Source organism: Diplotaxodon limnothrissa, linkage group LG3 (assembly GCF_057381915.1).
Source record: "Diplotaxodon limnothrissa isolate DT_005_m linkage group LG3, D_limnothrissa_male_GT1.1, whole genome shotgun sequence".
Lineage (NCBI taxonomy): Eukaryota > Metazoa > Chordata > Actinopteri > Cichliformes > Cichlidae > Diplotaxodon > Diplotaxodon limnothrissa.
Window position 1 is genome coordinate 69,769,511 of NC_140598.1, and position 18,636 is coordinate 69,788,146.

The 18,636-nt window shown below is 41.6% G+C and overlaps 1 pseudogene across 1 annotated transcript in view; it reads left to right on the top strand.

Moving 5' to 3' along the window:
* Positions 1-18,636, top strand: part of LOC146637670 (protein NLRC3-like) — a 468,635-nt pseudogene extending 449,999 nt beyond the window's left edge. Inside the window, exons 7-8 of the transcript XR_014905464.1 lie at positions 17,569-17,697; positions 18,624-18,636. The product of XR_014905464.1 is annotated as a protein NLRC3-like (transcript). The remainder of the gene's footprint in view (positions 1-17,568; positions 17,698-18,623) is intronic.

Here is an 18,636-nt window from a genome sequence, read left to right on the forward strand (position 1 = left end):
TGTACCCGGACGCCCACCCCCAGACACAAAGAACCACCAACACACCGACACCTGAGGGAGTCCGCCACCGGCAGGGGAAGTGGTGGTGGGTGGAGATAGGCCTCCAAACCTTGGAGGGCCTGAGGTGTCCCCAGAGAGGTGGCGTCTGATACCCAACCTGACATATAGACACAGACATACAGGCACACACAGACACAAACATCCATTCCCACCCTCATGCTCTCATCAGAAAGCTTTAATGAGCAGCTGGATTTGTCCCGCATTAACTGGCTGGACACAGAGGACATCCAAATGCAGCTGATTGAACTAAAGAGCTCGACTCTGTGGGGGTCGAAGTTTGCAGAACTACGAACGCAGCTGGAATCCACAGCTGTGTGTGTTCATGGAGCTGCATTTTCACCTGCTGGACATCACTACCTGACAAGCTTAACTGTCTTTAGAACATTGCAGAGGCCTCATTGACAGTATTTGGCTCTACATATCTGTGTGAGCAGATTTTCTCTCACATGAAGAGTGTCCTTAGGCAGCCGTCTGAATGCTGGACACTCGGAGACCTGTGTCTCTGAGTGGGAGACCAGAGATCACATTAACATGTGTATCTCTGTATTAACCAACATGCCATATTGGCCCAGTTTATTTTTCTTATCATTATTGTGAGGAGACCATAAATAGCATTTGCATTTTCTGCTGTACAGTTCATTTGCTGTTATAGATTTCTTGTTATGGATAAAAAGTGTATTTTTTTGTTTCAAAATAGCTGATAACTATTCGCTGATAGCTGCAAGTGTGACAGGTTGAAGGACTACTGCATATGCTGTTCAGTTAATACAAATTCATATCAGTTGATATGAGGACGAAAATAATGTAAATATGGTAAGAAAATGGTTAAGAGTTTATTATTTTTCATGTTATATTAATTGCTTTCATGTTACTTAAGAGAACTACAATCTATACATCAGTGATTGGCTAGTAAGCCTTTTCTGGGATCGATTAGTAGTGTCTCTATTCTCCACTAGAGGGCTTTCGCGCGTTCTCCTCACTGCAATAAACTACTGCATGAGAGACGCAAGTCATAATCACTCTCGTAATTCTTTCCCCCCTGTTTTCAGGGGTGTAACACCAACATCTACGAACAAATATAGTTCTATAAAGTTGTTTTATATAGTGTGTGACTGTTAATATAAAGCATTATTAAATTTATTGCTAATACATCATATGGCACATTGACTTCTGAGAAAATTTTAGATGGCTTTTAGATAGTGTCAATAGGAAAATTGTACTTAGTAGTCAGTATAATCTTTTAATGATATAAGTTTGCATATGGTAGAATACTGCATGTAATCATTTGTGTTTAGAAGTATATAGTTGGTGGCATATTGAAAGAATGTCTGTAACATTCCAGGGTGTTCACACCCACATCCTAGGAGTATGGGAGAGGTCGTACCTTGTCTTATTGTTTTACGGTAGAATTAACGTAGCTATATCTGTCTTAGTCTAAGTGCCTTTTGGTTTGATGAACTGCTGGACTTCGAGACCAGCAGGTGTAGGGAAGTCATTTATGGGGTCACACTCTGACCCACCACACACACTACACACACCACACACACGTACAGCTCCACATTTCAATGTATGGAACAAACGCCCACTGAAGCATATAAATAAAGACCGGGGCAGTTTCTCAGTGCGAGTCTGTTCTGGAGACTGCCCTTGCTAGCAAGAAGTTCTGTGTGTTTCTCTTCTCTGAGTCTTTACTGAAGAAGTGTTTTAGAGTATATTTCTTAACAGATAGAAAGGTTGCCGACCCCTGATCTAGCCAAAACCAATCAATAAACAGCATCACTGTGCCTATCCTCAGCTATCGATATTATGACAAATCAATTCAAGGGACTCATCTAAGCTTTGCAATCCCATCTGTTAACACATACCCACTAGACATATAATACACCATGCATCCTTCTACTTGCCCATTCATCTAAGCATCCACCGATCTGCTCCAGCTCGGTAATCATACGAATAATAGCCCCTGTGTTGTTTCCATGGCAGTTATGAGATTGATGTTGTAATATTCAGAGAGTATGCTTTCATGTACGAGCACAATCTTCAATCATATTTAGGCATCCATGTTTGTGGTTTGGGACGTTCGTGGCTTACAGTAAACGTCTGAACAGAAACAGCTGTAAGGATATCTGGCACCTGTAACACACTAATTCCACTGGTACAGTTTTAAGACCTTTGCACTTCTTGAGGCCATCCTTCAGCAGAAAATTAGGTGTTACTACAATAAACACGCATGGTTTCACCTGAGGAATGCAAATCTTTTCTCCCAGGCTGAGGTGTGCCGAGAGATCTGCAACACCAAACTTCAGAGCTTGAAAAGCCAGTTATCAGGCTGTGAGTGTTGACTCGAGTCAGGTTTAATGAAAAAAAAAAAAGAATTAGAGCATCTTCATTTGGAGCAGAGCAGAGACAGTGCAAGGGGAAAATGTAAACATTTGGTTCAGTTAGTTGTCTGATAATTAATTTGTCAGCACCTCATCCAGAATTGCAGCACAAAATCCTCTAGTCAAACAAAATCCTCACAATTCTGCCAAGTTGCAGAGAGTGAAGCTTTGATCAGTGCATCTGAAAACTCTATCAAAAGAAGCAATAACTAAGACACATGAGACATGCACTTAGAAAAGAAAGAAAATATCTCCCTGTCATTGGCTTTCATTTGAAAATGAAATTAGAATGACAACATGTTAATATGCTTGCAAATTATTTTAATGGGTTGATAAACATTTGTGGAAGTGCCGATGTAGGGCAGGATGCTTCCTACACCTGTGGCATGCACTTGTGTTTCTGTAAATGAATTGCTTGGACGAAGCGTTTTCCACAGTTATTACAGGGGAATGGTTTTTCTCCTGTGTGAATACGCTGGTGCATTTTCAAGTTCCCTAAGTGAGAGAACCTTTTTCCACACTCATCACAGGGGAATGGTTTTTCTCCTGTGTGGGTGTATTGGTGTCTTTTCAAAGGACTTCGGTGAGTGAAGGTCTTTCCACACTCTTCACAGAGGAATGTTTTTTTTCCACTGTGCCCAAACTGATGCACCTGAAGATGAACTAACTGGGCAAAGCTCTGGCCACACTGATCACAAGAATAGGGTTTTTGTCCAGTGTGCAGACGCTGATGGACCTTCAAACTTAATAGTGTTTTGAACATTTTCCCACACTGCTCACAGAGGTATCGTTTGGTGTGAACTTTTGTGCGCAGATCCAGCTGTTCTTCAGTTGAATCTACCCCCTTCTTATGGTGAGGTCTTCTTTGCATTTTCCTGGTCTGTATATAAAGAGAAAGAAGAGATGGACAGAGTAACAACAATCTACAACCATTTGATCTGATAGACTTCCTCCTTACAAAGACTGAGGTGTTGTGAAAAAGTGGAAATGGGAAATTACTGAAGAGTTGTTGTGTCCTTCTTTCATAAACTCCTCCCGCCAGGTGAGGGATGAAAAACGTGTTTGTAGTCAGAAGATGTTTTGATGCAGTCAGCATGCTCATTACCCCAACAATATTTTGCATATTAATTATACATGTTTTTTACCCATTTATATGTAACTTAAACAGGCTATTTACAAGTAAGCAAAGTAATCCTGTTCACACGTCACCAAATGCATACACAAACCCACTATTCAACAACGGAAACTCTGTGCTTCCCCATCTGATTCCATAATTGGAGTCAGCAGGGAAACTGCAATTTTAGTGAAAGGTAAGTAAAAATATATCCTGGCTGTACCTGTAATGCCAAAAATGCTAAATTAACTGTTCCCCTGGCCCCTTTGGGAACATTTTTATGTCACTGTGAAGTTTACCTTTCACCTTCACATAAGATAAGATAAGATAAACCTTTATTAGTCCCACACATAGGAAATTTGTTTGTTCACAGCAGAAAGTGGACAGTAAAAAGTTAAGAGCAGCAAAGTCTACTCTTCATTCTATCAGAAACAGTTATCACAGCTCGTACATTTTCTTTTTACACATATATGTAAGCACTGAGCCAAATTTAGTAATGCCAACACATTAAAAGAACAACATTTGTCTCTTATGTATGATACATCTATATATACACTGTAACAGATACTTGTCTTTGAGTGAAGATTTAAGGTGATATAAATAAATAACTGCAACTTGAATCTTTACTGAAGCTCAGTATTTGACACAGAGTTCAAACTCACTGCTGTAATAACTAATAATGATTAATATAATAACTATAATATTGGCCATATTATAGTTACATTACCAAAGTGAGATGATTTTAGTCTCGTGAACAACACTATCTAATTGTTATTTACTAGCTAATCTTAAAATGACTGTTCAGTACAGAAATGAAGCCCAACAATCATGTTTGTACAGTCCTGTGGTCTCAGCCTCAGATTCTTATCAAATCACACAGAGCTCATGTAGAAACAAATGTACAAAATATGTTCTCCTTCATTTCTGTCAAACAAAGCTGTATGAAACGTTTCCAAGCCTCGCACTTCCGGCCTTAACGGTCTTTGAGTACGCGGACCTTGAGGACCGTTAAGGCTGCGTACTTTAAAGCTGCAGACCCCGAATTGGGATACAGCCTTAACGTCGTTTTCCTTCGCTATTTAAATTCACAAGCACTACATAATCTCATAGTGCCACCTACCTGGCATTCCTCGGGATCAGCAGTTAATTTTCATGAGGCAATTTTAGGTGGGTTACACTTGGAATGCCATGTCTCTTCCTTATCTAATGTGTCACGTTAAAGTGACTTACCTCTGCCACTGTGAGCATTTGGCTGCTGGTGTTACTCAGTGAATCAGCTCTGACAAACATAAAGATAATAAGTTTAGAGAAAAATTATCCAAATACTGCCTTAAAAACAACAATGATGTTAAGACTTCTCATCCAAGCACATAAATAAAAAACAACATATGTACCTTTAAAATTTAGCTTGAAAATATGATTAAATACTTTAAAGTAGCAATAAGAAAGATAATCAAGTTAGATACTACAAATTTACAGACATTCCGTCTCGTGTTTGTGCCTAGTTTTAAAGATAAACTGGACCTGAAACATGAATTCAATTGAAAATAACACAATTAAAAGGAAAAAAAAACACTGAATGTCCTTTGATTTACTAAAACTACCACTGACCACCAGTTTTTTTCTTACCCTTGGCATGTGAGGGACATTTGTTTTGGTCCTGCTTAATGCTTGCCTTCACTGAACTCTGAGAGATGCACCAATGGTTCCCATGGTATCCAAAGCTGACTCCACTTCATAAGGTTCCAGAAGTGAATTTAAAAATCAACACCAAGTATTTAATGAACCACAAATCCCAGCAGGATAACAACCACTGGTGTTTTTTCCTCCAAACTTTATTTATTCAAAGTCATAAACAAAACAAAATAATAACTAACAACGAAATCAAAAATGACATAAAAGAAATAAAACCCACTCAAACTCATTATTGAACAAAATCAGTTACATTTACATTTCATCTTGTCAGAATATAATACACACAGCATATTAAATTCAACAAGATGAAGGTGTTCATAGTGTATTTGTATTGAGTATTACATAAGATGTATGTAGTTTAAACTCAACTTAAACTCTAACAGATCAACAGATCATGCATTTATAACAGCTCTCCACACAGCCCTTTCTCTAGCATTTTATTTTCATTCATTTTCACTTTCATTAGCAGATGTAAAGAGGGTTTTTTTATATATATATCTTATTAAAAGCCCCTCTGATATGTTATATATATCTATAAAAAAAAATCTGTCTCGCTCATGTCTGCAGTAGGCTCACTTAGCATAGGGGGTCTAGCCTCAGGACCCTTACTGGATACAGACATCCCAGGCGGGAATGAAACTTGCGATCCTCGGCTCCAAAGGCCTGTAGATATATATATATATATATATATATATATATATATATATATATATATATATATATAATTTTATTTATTTATTTTATTTATTTATTTATTTTTTTTTTCTTTCCCCGCTCGCCCCTGTGGGCGGTCAATCTTTCAAGCTCGAGTCCTCTACCAGAGGCCTGGGAGCTTGAGGGTCCTGCACAGTATCTTAGCTGTTCCTAGGACTGCGCTCTTCTGGACAGAGATCTCCGATGTTGTTATATATACATATATAAATATTGTCGAGAAAAACATCTTATTTTACTGTCACTATATATCATGCATAAAGCACCGTCATTATTTCATCATTACTTCATTAGTCTGCATCACTTATCATCAGTTTATCATGTATCATTTATCATTTATTTCAGAGCACGCAGGATAAAACCTATTCTAGAAGTAATACTCTATGATGTGGCGAAAACACCAGCAGAAGCTGTGGGTCCAGTCAGGCCCCAGTAAAGTCATATGAGGACACGGTGAACTTTTGTTGGCCGGAAATGGACACTCTCACACAACTACACATTCTACACACTATTGGTTAAGTTCCCAGAAACCCGGAGTGGAAACATCTGGAACATGTTGTTGTTCTTAGCCATAGAAGGACATAGAAGTGAGAACTGACTGATACTTATCATGTGACTTGACGTCATCATTGCAATAAAAACCTAGTGAAGAGACTGTTCGGGGGAGATCGGCTCCAAAAGGCTTGTGATGCTCATCTTCCCCATATGTACATATGTATAATAAAAATCACTATTTTGACATCTACTGAGAGACCATGCAGTCGTTTTGTCTCCTCCTCAAAAACTCGAATCATGACAATATATATATATATATATATATGTATATGTATGTGTGTGTGTGTGTGTGTGTGTGTGTGTGTGTATATATAACACCCAGCACGCCCCTGTGGGTGGTTTATCCTTCAAGCTCGGGTCCTCTAACAGAGGCCTGGGAGCTTGAGGGTCCTGCGCAGTATCTTAGCTGTTCCTAGGACTGCGCTCTTCTGGACAGAGATCTCTGATGTTGTTCCCGGGATCTGCCACTCGCCTAGCTTGGGAGTCACCGCACCTAGTGCTCCGATTACCATGGGGACCACTGTTACCTTCACCCTCCACATCCTCTCGAGCTCTTCTCTGAGCCCTTGGTATTTCTCCAGCTTCTCGTGTTCCTTCTTCCTGATATTGCTGTCATTCGGAACCGCTACATCGATCACTACAGCCGTCTTCTTCTGTTTGTCTACCACCATTATGTCCGGTTGGTTAGCCACCATCGTTTTGTCTGTCTGTATCTGGAAGTCTCACAGGATCTTTGCTTGGTCATTCTCCACCACCCTTGGGGGCATCTCCCATTTTGACCTTGGGACTTCCAGGTTATACTCGGCACAGATGTTCCTGTACACTATGCCGGTCACTTGGTTATGGCGTTCCATGTATGCCTTGCCTGCTAGCATCTTGCACCCTGCTGTTATGTGCTGGATTGTCTCTGGGGCATCTTTACACAGCCTGCACCTGGGGTCTTGCTTGGTGTGATAGACCCCAGCCTCTATGGATCTTGTACTCAGAGCTTGTTCTTGTGCTGCCATGATTAGTGCCTCTGTGCTGTCTTTCAGTCCAGCTTTGTCCAGCCACTGGTAGGATTTCTGGATATCAGCCACCTCCTCTATCTGCCGGTGGTACATACCGTGCAGGGGCCTGTCCTTCCATGATGGTTCCTCGTCTCCCTCCTCTTTCTTGGGTTTCTGCTGCCTGAGGTATTCACTGAGCACTCGGTCAGTTGGGGCCATCTTCCCAATGTATTCTTGGATGTTTGTTGTCTCATCCTGAACTGTGGTGCTGACACTCACCAGTCCCCGGCCCCCTTCCTTCCGCTTAGCGTACAGCCTCAGGGTGCTGGACTTGGGGTGAAACCCTCCATGCATGGTAAGGAGCTTTCTTGTCTTTATGTCAGTGGCTTCTATCTCCTCCTTTGGCCAGCCTATTACCCCAGCAGGGTACCTGATCACGGGCAGGGCGTACGTGTTGATGGCCCGGATCTTGTTCTTACCATTCAGCTGACTCCTCAGGACTTGCCTGACCCTCTGCAGGTACTTGGTGGTTGCAGCCTTTCCAGCGGCCTCTTCATGGTTCCCAAGGTATTTATAAATCAGTCTCTAACACTGCAAGTTTACACTTAATGTAAAAGAGCTAGCGTCACAGCAAGAGAGTTACATGATGCTGATAGGACACTGAGGTGACTGTTTTTTTTAACTTCAGGCACAGAATATTCTTTGGTTCAGTCTTTTTTTAAGACAGAATCATCCTAGTGAATGCACATCTCTATAGGGCAAACCTTAAAACTGTAACCTAACACAAAATACATTTCAGTGACGACCACATTTATTTAATTCCATATACATGTAAAAACCATCAGCACATATCTCCACCCTTTCTGCATACATTGAGAATCTGAAACATGGAAAACTGCACCAAGACCCAGTGCAGAAAAGAGTAGGCTTCACAGATAAGACAATGATTAAATCAGACACAGTATAAACCGAGGACCTGGAGTGGAAGTGGATTGCTAGGTGTCATGCAGGTGCACGGCAACTGTGGGCAGGCTAAAGCAGCTTAAATAACACACCCTATAGACAACTGCATAGAGACATCAGTTGTTGTGTGAATGGCAGCTTATAACAACCAATGTCTTTTAGTTTTGAAAAAATGTATACACATCATACACATGCTGTAGTGTAGTGATGAATATATCATGGCTATCCTCCTGGCACTTAACAGCGTACACTATATTACAGGTACAGAGTAATATAGTACTGTGACTGTTTGTGCCGGGGGACCTCATCCTTGTGAAAGGTACAGAGACACGGTGTTTAGAGAAAATGTGCCTTAGCTGTTCCAATACTCCTGACACATAAGCATCACTGAGTGTTTTCACTTAGGCAGCAGTTGTCCTTCTTTCTTGCATGGGCTGGAGTTTTCTTTAGGTGCCTTTCCAGCTTTGACACATGTCCAGCTGGGATAGCCTCCATTATCATTAATGGAGCTCCAGTGGAGAGCGTGCAGTCCTTCAAGTATCTCGGTGTCAACATCTCCTCAGACCTGACATGGTCTGCCCACATTCAGGTCCAGACCAAAAAGGCTAGGCAGTGCCTGTACAACCTACGACAACTGAGGAAGTTCAGGGTCTCTCCAGTGATCCTCAGGACTTTCTATACAGGTGCTGTGGAGAGATGTGAGAGATTTTGAAGGACCCATCCCATCTGTTGCTGGGATGGGACGGGTGCCCCCCACCCCCCTATTATCCTTAAGTGACTGAGACAGGACTCATTATCATATTCAAATCAAATCAAATCAAATCACTTTTATTGTCACATCACATGTGCAGGCACACTGGCACAGCACATGCGAGTGAAATTCTTGTGTGCGAGCCCCACAAGCAACAGAGATGTGCAAACACAACAACACAAACGAGCAAAATACAAGAATGGCCAACCTGAAACTAATAAATATATGTACAATATATAATAGTGTATGCATTTCTGGATGTGTATACTAAATATTTTCCTACGAGTGTGTGTGTGTGTGTGTGTGTGTGTGTGTGTGTGTGTGTGTGTGTGTGTGTGTGTATACACATTTTTACAAATTAAATAGTAAAAATAAATAAATAAATAATAAAAATAATAAAATATATAAAATATACAGAGTTGAATATGTGCAAAACAAGTGGCATTTATATACAGTGTGTAGTGCAGTGCATATATTCTCATATCATCCTGATTCTTCTGGCCTCGCTATAGCACATGACATTTTAACACCCTTCCCACACAATGTGCACAAGATGTAATTTTCCATATTGTTTTATTTTATTTTATTTCTATTTATATAATGTACATAACTCACCCACTTGCAACACATAATGTCCTCTTTGTATATACTCATTCACTGTATATAAAGTTCTGTCTTTCTCTTTTTTTCGTTGCACAGTCGAGGAGTGTATCAGGTCACATTTCACTGTGTGTTATACCTGTATAGCCATGCACGTGACAAATAAAGAATCTTGAATCACATTTACTCTGGGCCTTCTTGATGTGATGTTCTTCTGCTTCCCTGGCCACTGCGTCTGTAGGGATGGTGTTCACTCTATGTTGCAGCGTCCTGGTGACACCCAGTATATGCTTCAGTGGATGAAGAGAGTCAAACATTAAATTCTGATCTGTATGCGTAGGTTTACGGTACACATCAACTTTTAAATGTCCCAGATTACTGATGAAAATCTCAGCCAGATGAACAGAATCAACCTTTTAGGAGTGTGGATAAAAGTTTGTTAGGTTGCCAGCTGTGCCACGTTTTGATCTAGTTGCCAAACCTGGAAACCTACAATCCATCAGCCCAAGTGTTTCCTGTATAATCTGTTTATACAGAATAAATATTACAGAAAGAAGTATTTTCTGTTCATCAGAACATTTTGTCTCATCAAAATATTATTTGTCAGAAAAATGAAATAAATCCAATGAGTGAAATGGTCTAAAAATTATTTTAGACCATTTTAAATTCATCCATTTGCTTCAGCTTATCCTTTTCAGGGTTGCGGGGGGCACTGGAGCCTATCCCAGCTATCTTAGGGCAAGAGGCAGGGTACACCCTGGACAGGTTGCCAGTCTGTCGCAGGGCTACCACACAGAGACAAACAACCATCCGTACTCACATTCACTCATGGATTCACACTTATGGGCAATTTAGATTTTTCAATTGACCTATCCCCTCTAACTGCATGTCTTTGGACGGTGGGAGGAAGCCGGAGTACCCGGAGAGAACCCACACAAACATGGGGAGAACATGCAAACTCCACACAGAAAGATCCCGGCTTGATAGTGGAATTGAACTCAGGACCTTCTTGCAGGTAACTGTGCTACCCCATTTTAAATCACACTAAAATACTATTAGTGTATTTGAGTGCATTGCTGACCACTATTAATCATGTGCTTCATAACATGAGCCAAGGTGTGAAAAAAAGTGTGGGTCATTATCACCAGAGGTTTTGGGTGAAACCAGTGGCACCAGTGTCTGGCAGCCTCGCCTCTGTCAGTGCGCCCCAGAGTGGCTGTGGCTGCAATGTAGCTGCCATCACCAGTGTGTGAATGTGTGTGTAGATGACTGGATGTGTAAAGCGCTTTGGGGTCTTTAGGGACTAGTAAAGCACTATACAAATACAGGCCATTTACCATTTATATGAAAAAAGTGTGATGATCCTCTGCTCTCCATTACATTATTTAAATACAGTTCTTACAATATCATGTAAGAACACGTGATGATCATTCTCATTGAGTGGTAAATGGCCTGTATTTATACAGCGCTTTACTAGTCCCTAAGGACCCCAAAGCGCTTTACATATCCAGTCATCCACCCATTCACACACACATTCACACACTGGTGATGGCAAGCTACATTGTAGCCACAGCCACCCTGGGGCGCACTGACAGAGGCGAGGCTGCCGGACACTGGCGCCACCGGGCCCTCTGACCATTGTGAATCTACACAATACTAGATTTAAATACATTAAATAGAAACAAAGAATAGTGCTGCGGAAACGACACACTCTTCACTAATCGGGATAATTTCAGAGTTTTCTTCAAAGTTTTTTTCTTTATCAATGAGTGATACACGTTTTTATTAAACATTTGAACATAATACAAGACAAACTCTCGTACAGGATATAAAGTCGGAGAGCTACATGTTTTGAAATACACGCAGACATACCAAGACATTTTTGACAGTTTCATGCTCCCAATTTTGTGGAAACAGTTTGGAGATGACCCCTTCCTGTTCCAACATGACTGTGCAGCAGCGCACAAAGAAGGGTCTAGAAAGACATGTATGAGCGAGTTTGGTATAGAAGAACTTGACCAGTCTACAGGGAGTGCAGAATTATTAGGCAAGTTGTATTTTTGAGGAATAATTTTATTATTGAACAACATCCATGTTCTCAATGAACCCAAAAAACTCATTAATATCAAAGCTGAATGTTTGTGGAAGTAGTTTTTAGTTTGTTTTTAGTTTTAGCTATTTTAGGGGGATATCTGTGTGTGCAGGTGACTATTACTGTGCATAATTATTAGGCAACTTAACAAAAAACAAATATATACCCATTTCAATTATTTATTTTTACCAGTGAAACCAATATAACATCTCCACATTCACAAATATACATTTCTGACATTCAAAAACAAAACAAAAACAAATCAGCGACCAATATAGCCACCTTTCTTTGCAAGGACACTCAAAAGCCTGCCATCCATGGATTCTGTCAGTGTTTTGATCTGTTCACCATCAACATTGCGTGCAGCAGCAACCACAGCCTCCCAGACACTGTTCAGAGAGGTGTACTGTTTTCCCTCCTTGTAAATCTCACATTTGATGATGGACCACAGGTTCTCAATGGGGTTCAGATCAGGTGAACAAGGAGGCCATGTCATTAGTTTTTCTTCTTTTATACCCTTTCTTGCCAGCCACGCTGTGGAGTACTTGGACGCGTGTGATGGAGCATTGTCCTGCATGAAAATCATGTTTTTCTTGAAGGATGCAGACTTCTTCCTGTACCACTGCTTGAAGAAGGTGTCTTCCAGAAACTGGCAGTAGGACTGGGAGTTGAGCTTGACTCCATCCTCAACCCGAAAAGGCCCCAAAAGCTCATCTTTGATGATACCAGCCCAAACCAGTACTCCACCTCCACCTTGCTGGCGTCTGAGTCGGACTGGAGCTCTCTGCCCTTTACCAATCCAGCCACGGGCCCATCCATCTGGCCCATCAAGACTCACTCTCATTTCATTAGTCCATAAAACCTTAGAAAAATCAGTCTTGAGATATTTCTTGGCCCAGTCTTGACGTTTCAGCTTGTGTGTCTTGTTCAGTGGTGGTCGTCTTTCAGCCTTTCTTACCTTGGCCATGTCTCTGACATCACAAGGTGTGCAATAGCACACCTTGTGCTTTTGGGCACTCCAGTGATGTTGCAGCTCTGAAATATGGCCAAACTGGTGGCAAGTGGCATCTTGGCAGCTGCATGCTTGACTTTTCTCAGTTCATTGGCAGTTATTTTGCGCCTTGGTTTTTCCACACGCTTCTTGCGACCCTGTTGACTATTTTGAATGAAACGCTTGATTGTTCGATGATCACGCTTCAGAAGCTTTGCAATTTTGAGACTGCTGCATCCCTCTGCAAGATATCCCACTATTTTTGACTTTTCTGAGCCTGTCAAGTCCTTCTTTTGACCCATTTTGCCAAAGGAAAGGACGTTGCCTAATAATTATGCACACCTGATATAGGGTGTTGATGTCATTAGACCACACCCCTTCTCATTACAGAGATGCACATCACCTAATATGTTTAATTGGTAGTAGGCTTTCAAGCCTATACAGCTTGGAGTAAGACAACATGCATGAAGAGGATGATGTGGACAAAATACTCATTTGCCTAATAATTCTGCACTCCCTGTAAAATTGGGGTTCATAAAAATCCAAATGAACTCCCTTTGTGTAGTACATTCATATATAAATTTTTTAAGTACTAACCCCTGACAGTTTGCAAGCAGATCAAGCAGAATTTTTGGAGGTTGTTTATGATTATTTATTTAAAGTGATTAAGAAACATTCATAGAGTTCTTTATCTACACAAACACTGTATAGTACAAGAGGTTCTAGGTGGTATTTATCTTACTTAATGTTACATTAGGAGTTGCTGTAGCTCAAGAGGGAGAGCAGGTCACTTTGGTCAACAGCTACAGAAATACATTTTACTTTGGCTTTGATCCACTTTCAAGGAAATAAACATTCCATAAATTTTTTTCCTGTCATTACAGAACCTCAGTGACAATTTGCAGGATAAAATTTGTAGAGTAATTTTGAAATTTCAAGTTTGACCTGATGATGGCAGTGTTTTTTCACTTCTACACTGTCACCGTTACAAAAAAGTGCTTAACTCAAAAGAATCAACCATGTTGTGTGTACAAAAAACAGACAATGTTGCAAATAATTAATTTTAAATTATCTTTAGGTGCTTGTTATTAATAGCCTGTCACAAAACAGATCATTTGTTCTTAATTCTTTAAATTAATCTACAAAAATTCAAAATGTAACACAGTTTGGCAGGAAAAAATACTATTTTATGCCCAGTGATTCTCAAGCAGTCATTAGTCAAATCTTAGCATTTCCTGATATGGTGAGTAGAGTGTTCTAAAAGACAAATTGAAGAGACTGGAAAAGCGGAGAATTAAAGAAAAAAAAAAGTCGTCCTCTGGTTTAATATATTTCTTCAACATTAAATGATCCAGTGACAGTTGTCAGTATTCCCACTGCTGCACAGCAACAACAACTGTTGATCATTCATTCAGCAAATTTTATTTTTCAAATTGTTAACAAATACAGTTTAAAACATTAATTAGTCATTGTCAATTTGTGATTTGTCCTGTTCTCATTGTGTGACGAATTATGATGGCTGTTTGGTAGCCGTCTGCATACAATGCATACTCTCTCTCTCTCTTCATGTGTGTGTGTTTCTCTGGTGAATTTCGACAACAGTTTTATGTTAACATACAATCCTTAATATGTTTTATGTGTGTGTGTGTTTGTGTGTGGGGGAGGGGGGGGAGGGGGGGGCACCATAGAGAGTGTTTGCCCAGGGCGCCAAACAGGCTAGGACCGCCACTGACCATCACGTTAATCTAGCTAAGTGTAAACAGCAGTAAATACTAAATATTGAATGTTCTTGTGTAGCAAGCAGGACCGACAGCGCACAATGTGCTTGGAAATAGCACCAATAAAGGTGTAGTTTATGTCTATGAACAGTGACAGTGACTTCCTGACAAATAGACCACAGTCTGTCAGACCCGCCCCCCACCGGTCCAGCACCATCACACTCAGCACCGGGTCTCCACAAGGATGTGTTTTGAGTCCCCTCCTGTTTACGCTCTACACATCCGACTGCTCCCCTACCCATCTCTCAAACACCATCATAAAGTTCGCGGATGACACCACAGTGGTTGCACTCATCTCAAGGGGGGATGAGTCGGACTACAGAGATGAGGTCAACAGACTGACTGAGTGGTGTTCAGTTAACAACCTCCAACTGAACACCACGAAAACTAAAGAACTTATCTTGGACTTCAGGAAGGGCAGAGCAGACCCGGCCCCACTTTACATTCACGGGAGCTGTGTGGAGAGGGTACACTCCATGAGGTTTCTGGGTGTGCAGATATCTGATGACCTCTCCTGGACTGCAAATACTACAGCGGTGGTTAAAAAGGCCCAGCAGCGTCTCCACTTTCTGAGAGTGCTCAGGAGGAACAACCTGGAGGAGAGGCTGCTGGTGACATTTTACAGAGCCACCATAGAGAGCATCCTAACGTACGGCGTAACAACATGGTATGCAGGGTGCTCAGCTGTGGACAGGAAAGTACTGCAGAGGGTCATCAACACAGCCCAGAAGATCACTGGCTGCTCTCTGCCCAGCCTGGAGGTCACTGCAAACTCTCGGTACCTCAGCAGAGCTGGTAATATCATCAAGGACCACTCTCACCCCAGCAACCAACTGTTTGAACTATTACCGTCAGGCCGACGGTACAGGTCACATAAAACCAGGACAAACAGATTCAGGGTTGACTTCTTTCCCAGAGCTATCACCGTAGTAAATAAGCAGAAAAACAATTGAACCTATTCCATACCGTCACTGTCATTATATTATGCTGCTATTCATACTGTCATTATATTATGCTGCTATTCATACTGTCATTATATTAATGCTGCTATCCTGTATATATTGTACATACTATTGTTTGAGTACTTATGATTGGTTTTTTTTTGTACTTTTTATATCTTACATTTATATTTATTATTGAAACTTGCACCAAGGGAGTGGCACTCCAATTTCGTTGTACTCTGTACAATGACAATAAAGGCTATTCTATTCTATTCTATTCTATTCTACAGCTGCTGGATGGGATTAGCATGTCATAGCTATCTACCAAACTGCTAATTGGGGGATTTCAGGCCATCTATGGATCATTTTTGCTAACTGTTTATTCAGCTTAGGCTCAAAGAGCTGCAGCCTGTGCCCTAGCTGTCATAGGGCAAGAGGCGTGGTCCACCTGCACAGGTGAGCAGTCCATCACAGGGCCAACAGAGAGAGACAGAGAAGCACTCTCTCACATCCACACCTACAGCCAATTTAGAAGCACCAATGAACCTAAGCAGCATTTCATTGGACTGTGGGAGAACATCCAACCTCCACAGAAAGGCCAACAAGCTTCAACCTACAACCTTCTTGCTTTAAGGCACTAGTGCGAACCACTTTTCCCCATTTCAGCCCAAATCCTGCATCTTCCTGTTTCTGACTCCAGGCCAGCTCCACTAACACTTTCTCATCAGACACTGCCACCTAGTGGAGGAAGTCTTAGTTCCATTTGAAGCTTCAGATTACAGTTAGTTCCTTTACAAAGAGGTGGAGGTGGTGGGGCCACAGCACCATCATCACTGAGTGCCATAGGACACTTAACCTTTGTTTCCATATGCTGGGAACTTCCTGTTGTTCCAAGGAGGACTGGAAAATGTGTGAAAATCTCCCAGTCAGTTCCTCACAGCACACTTCAATCATTTCCCTCCCACAGCATCAGGACCAGGGCTTTTTCTCTCTTTGGTCCCACTAAGAGATTTCCACACAAACACCTCATCAGTGGGACTCTCAGAGCTACCAGCCCTTTGCTGCAATCACAAAGCTCTTCATTGAAATCAATGATATCAAAGCTGGAATCAAATGAGTCCAAGTCTTCTGCTGATTCAGCATCACATTCATCTTTGCTCCTTGTTCTGCATCCCCACCATGGACTTCATTCCTTTCCAAGCCAGCCTTGAGTGTCCTTTATTCAGCTCATCCTCTGCTTTACTTTTACACCTGATTTTAGCTGCTTTATCTCTCTTTCAACAAGTTTCTGTGCCTCAATCTTTTTCTTTTCTCCCTCATAACAAGACAGCTTCTTCTGCCTGAGAACATGTTGGAGTGATTTACTAATCCAGGGCTGCTTATTGGGGAAAATACTTCCTGTTTTCAAAGTACTCCCCATTTTTCCCAGAAAGAAATGTAAGTAGAAATCGATGATCTAAGTGAGAACATGAGCCTTTATAAAGTCCCAGTGGGTGCAGTCAAAGCAGTCCCTCAGTCCCAGTATAGAGTCTTTGGTCCAGACTGGAACAACTGTGTGCCCAGTTTGAGCTCTCTTCAGTGCTGTGACCTGACAGACCCAGAGGGGCCATCACATCACATTTAGAAGCTCCCCTAATGGAGCCACAACACATGTCCAACACTTAGTCTGTCTTGTTGGACCAACTGGAAGAAATGATTCAAGGACTTAGTCACAGAACAGAGATTCAAATCTCCAAAATCCAACTGGCTGCATCAGGACATATAGTCTGAAACTCTGCACAGTTTCCTGTTTGAAGCTGCTTCCTGTTGGCTTCAGCTGTTTGGAGTTTCCATTTTCTAAACTTCTACATTCTGAACCTTCTTCAGCTCTGAACAGATGATGAAACACTGAATGATTTCAAGCTCACACTTTGTCTAATAAACTTACATCTTTCATTCTTTATACAGATTTAGTCGCTGTGGTTTGTCAGAGATCAGCTGTGATTATCTGGCAGCAGCACTGAAGTCCAACCCCTCCCATCTGAGACAGCTGGACCTGTGGGACAACAACCTGAAGGATCCAGATGTGAAGCAGCTGTCTGATCTTCAGAGTGCAGACTACAGACTGGAGACTCTGAGGTCAGTAGAGTGATGGAGTGAGTGGGTGGTGCTGTCAACAGTATTGTACTAAACACAGTCAGTATGAAACAAAGATCCAGTGTTTCCTGTAAAGCTGCCGCTTCTCAGTGAAGCTGTGAGAGGAGAATGGTGACAGGCTTCAGGATTGGACACAAACACTTCCTGTTTCTGACCTTTATGGTCACCATAGTAATGGCTGACACGCTCTGATCAAACACTGTCAACAGCCAATCAGCTCTCTGAACAAAGCAGCACGCAGACCAATGACTGCATTCATTTCCAAGTTTAAAGCAGTGAAGAACACAGTCTGTAGGTGAGGAAGAATTTAGTGAGAGCAGATGTTTGGATGGAATTCCTCCAGTTAACAGCTGGAACTGTCCATCTGGATTGTTGGGCTTGTTGTTGGGGTTCCTACAGAGCTCAGAGTGGACACACCAAGGTTCTTCTAATGAATGAAAGTCCAAACTCAAACTAGGAGGGAAAAACATTTTCATCAACTTCAATAAAAATCCAAAGATTAGAAAAAGTGAAGCAACAATGAGTCCTAGTACAGTCCCAGCACTGAAGTCCCTGCTGCTCTTTATACTGGATGTGCTGCATCACTGACTGACAGCTGATGAAGAGTCTCTGGAAACACTCGTTTATCTCCTCTGCTCTTCCTTCTTCTCTCTGCAGGTGGAGGATATGATGGTAAACAGGACGGTGTGTGTGCTGAGAGAGGAGGAGCTGTGTCCTGATGATCCAGAGAGGTTGAAGCAGCAGCAGCTTGTGTGTAGAGACGCTCTGACTGGGCCATGTTACTGGGAGGTGGAGAGGAGAGCTTCATCCAGCAGTGACTGACAGAGGAATGAGAAGAAGTGCAGATGACTGTCAGTGCTGCAGAGTGAACTGCTCTGA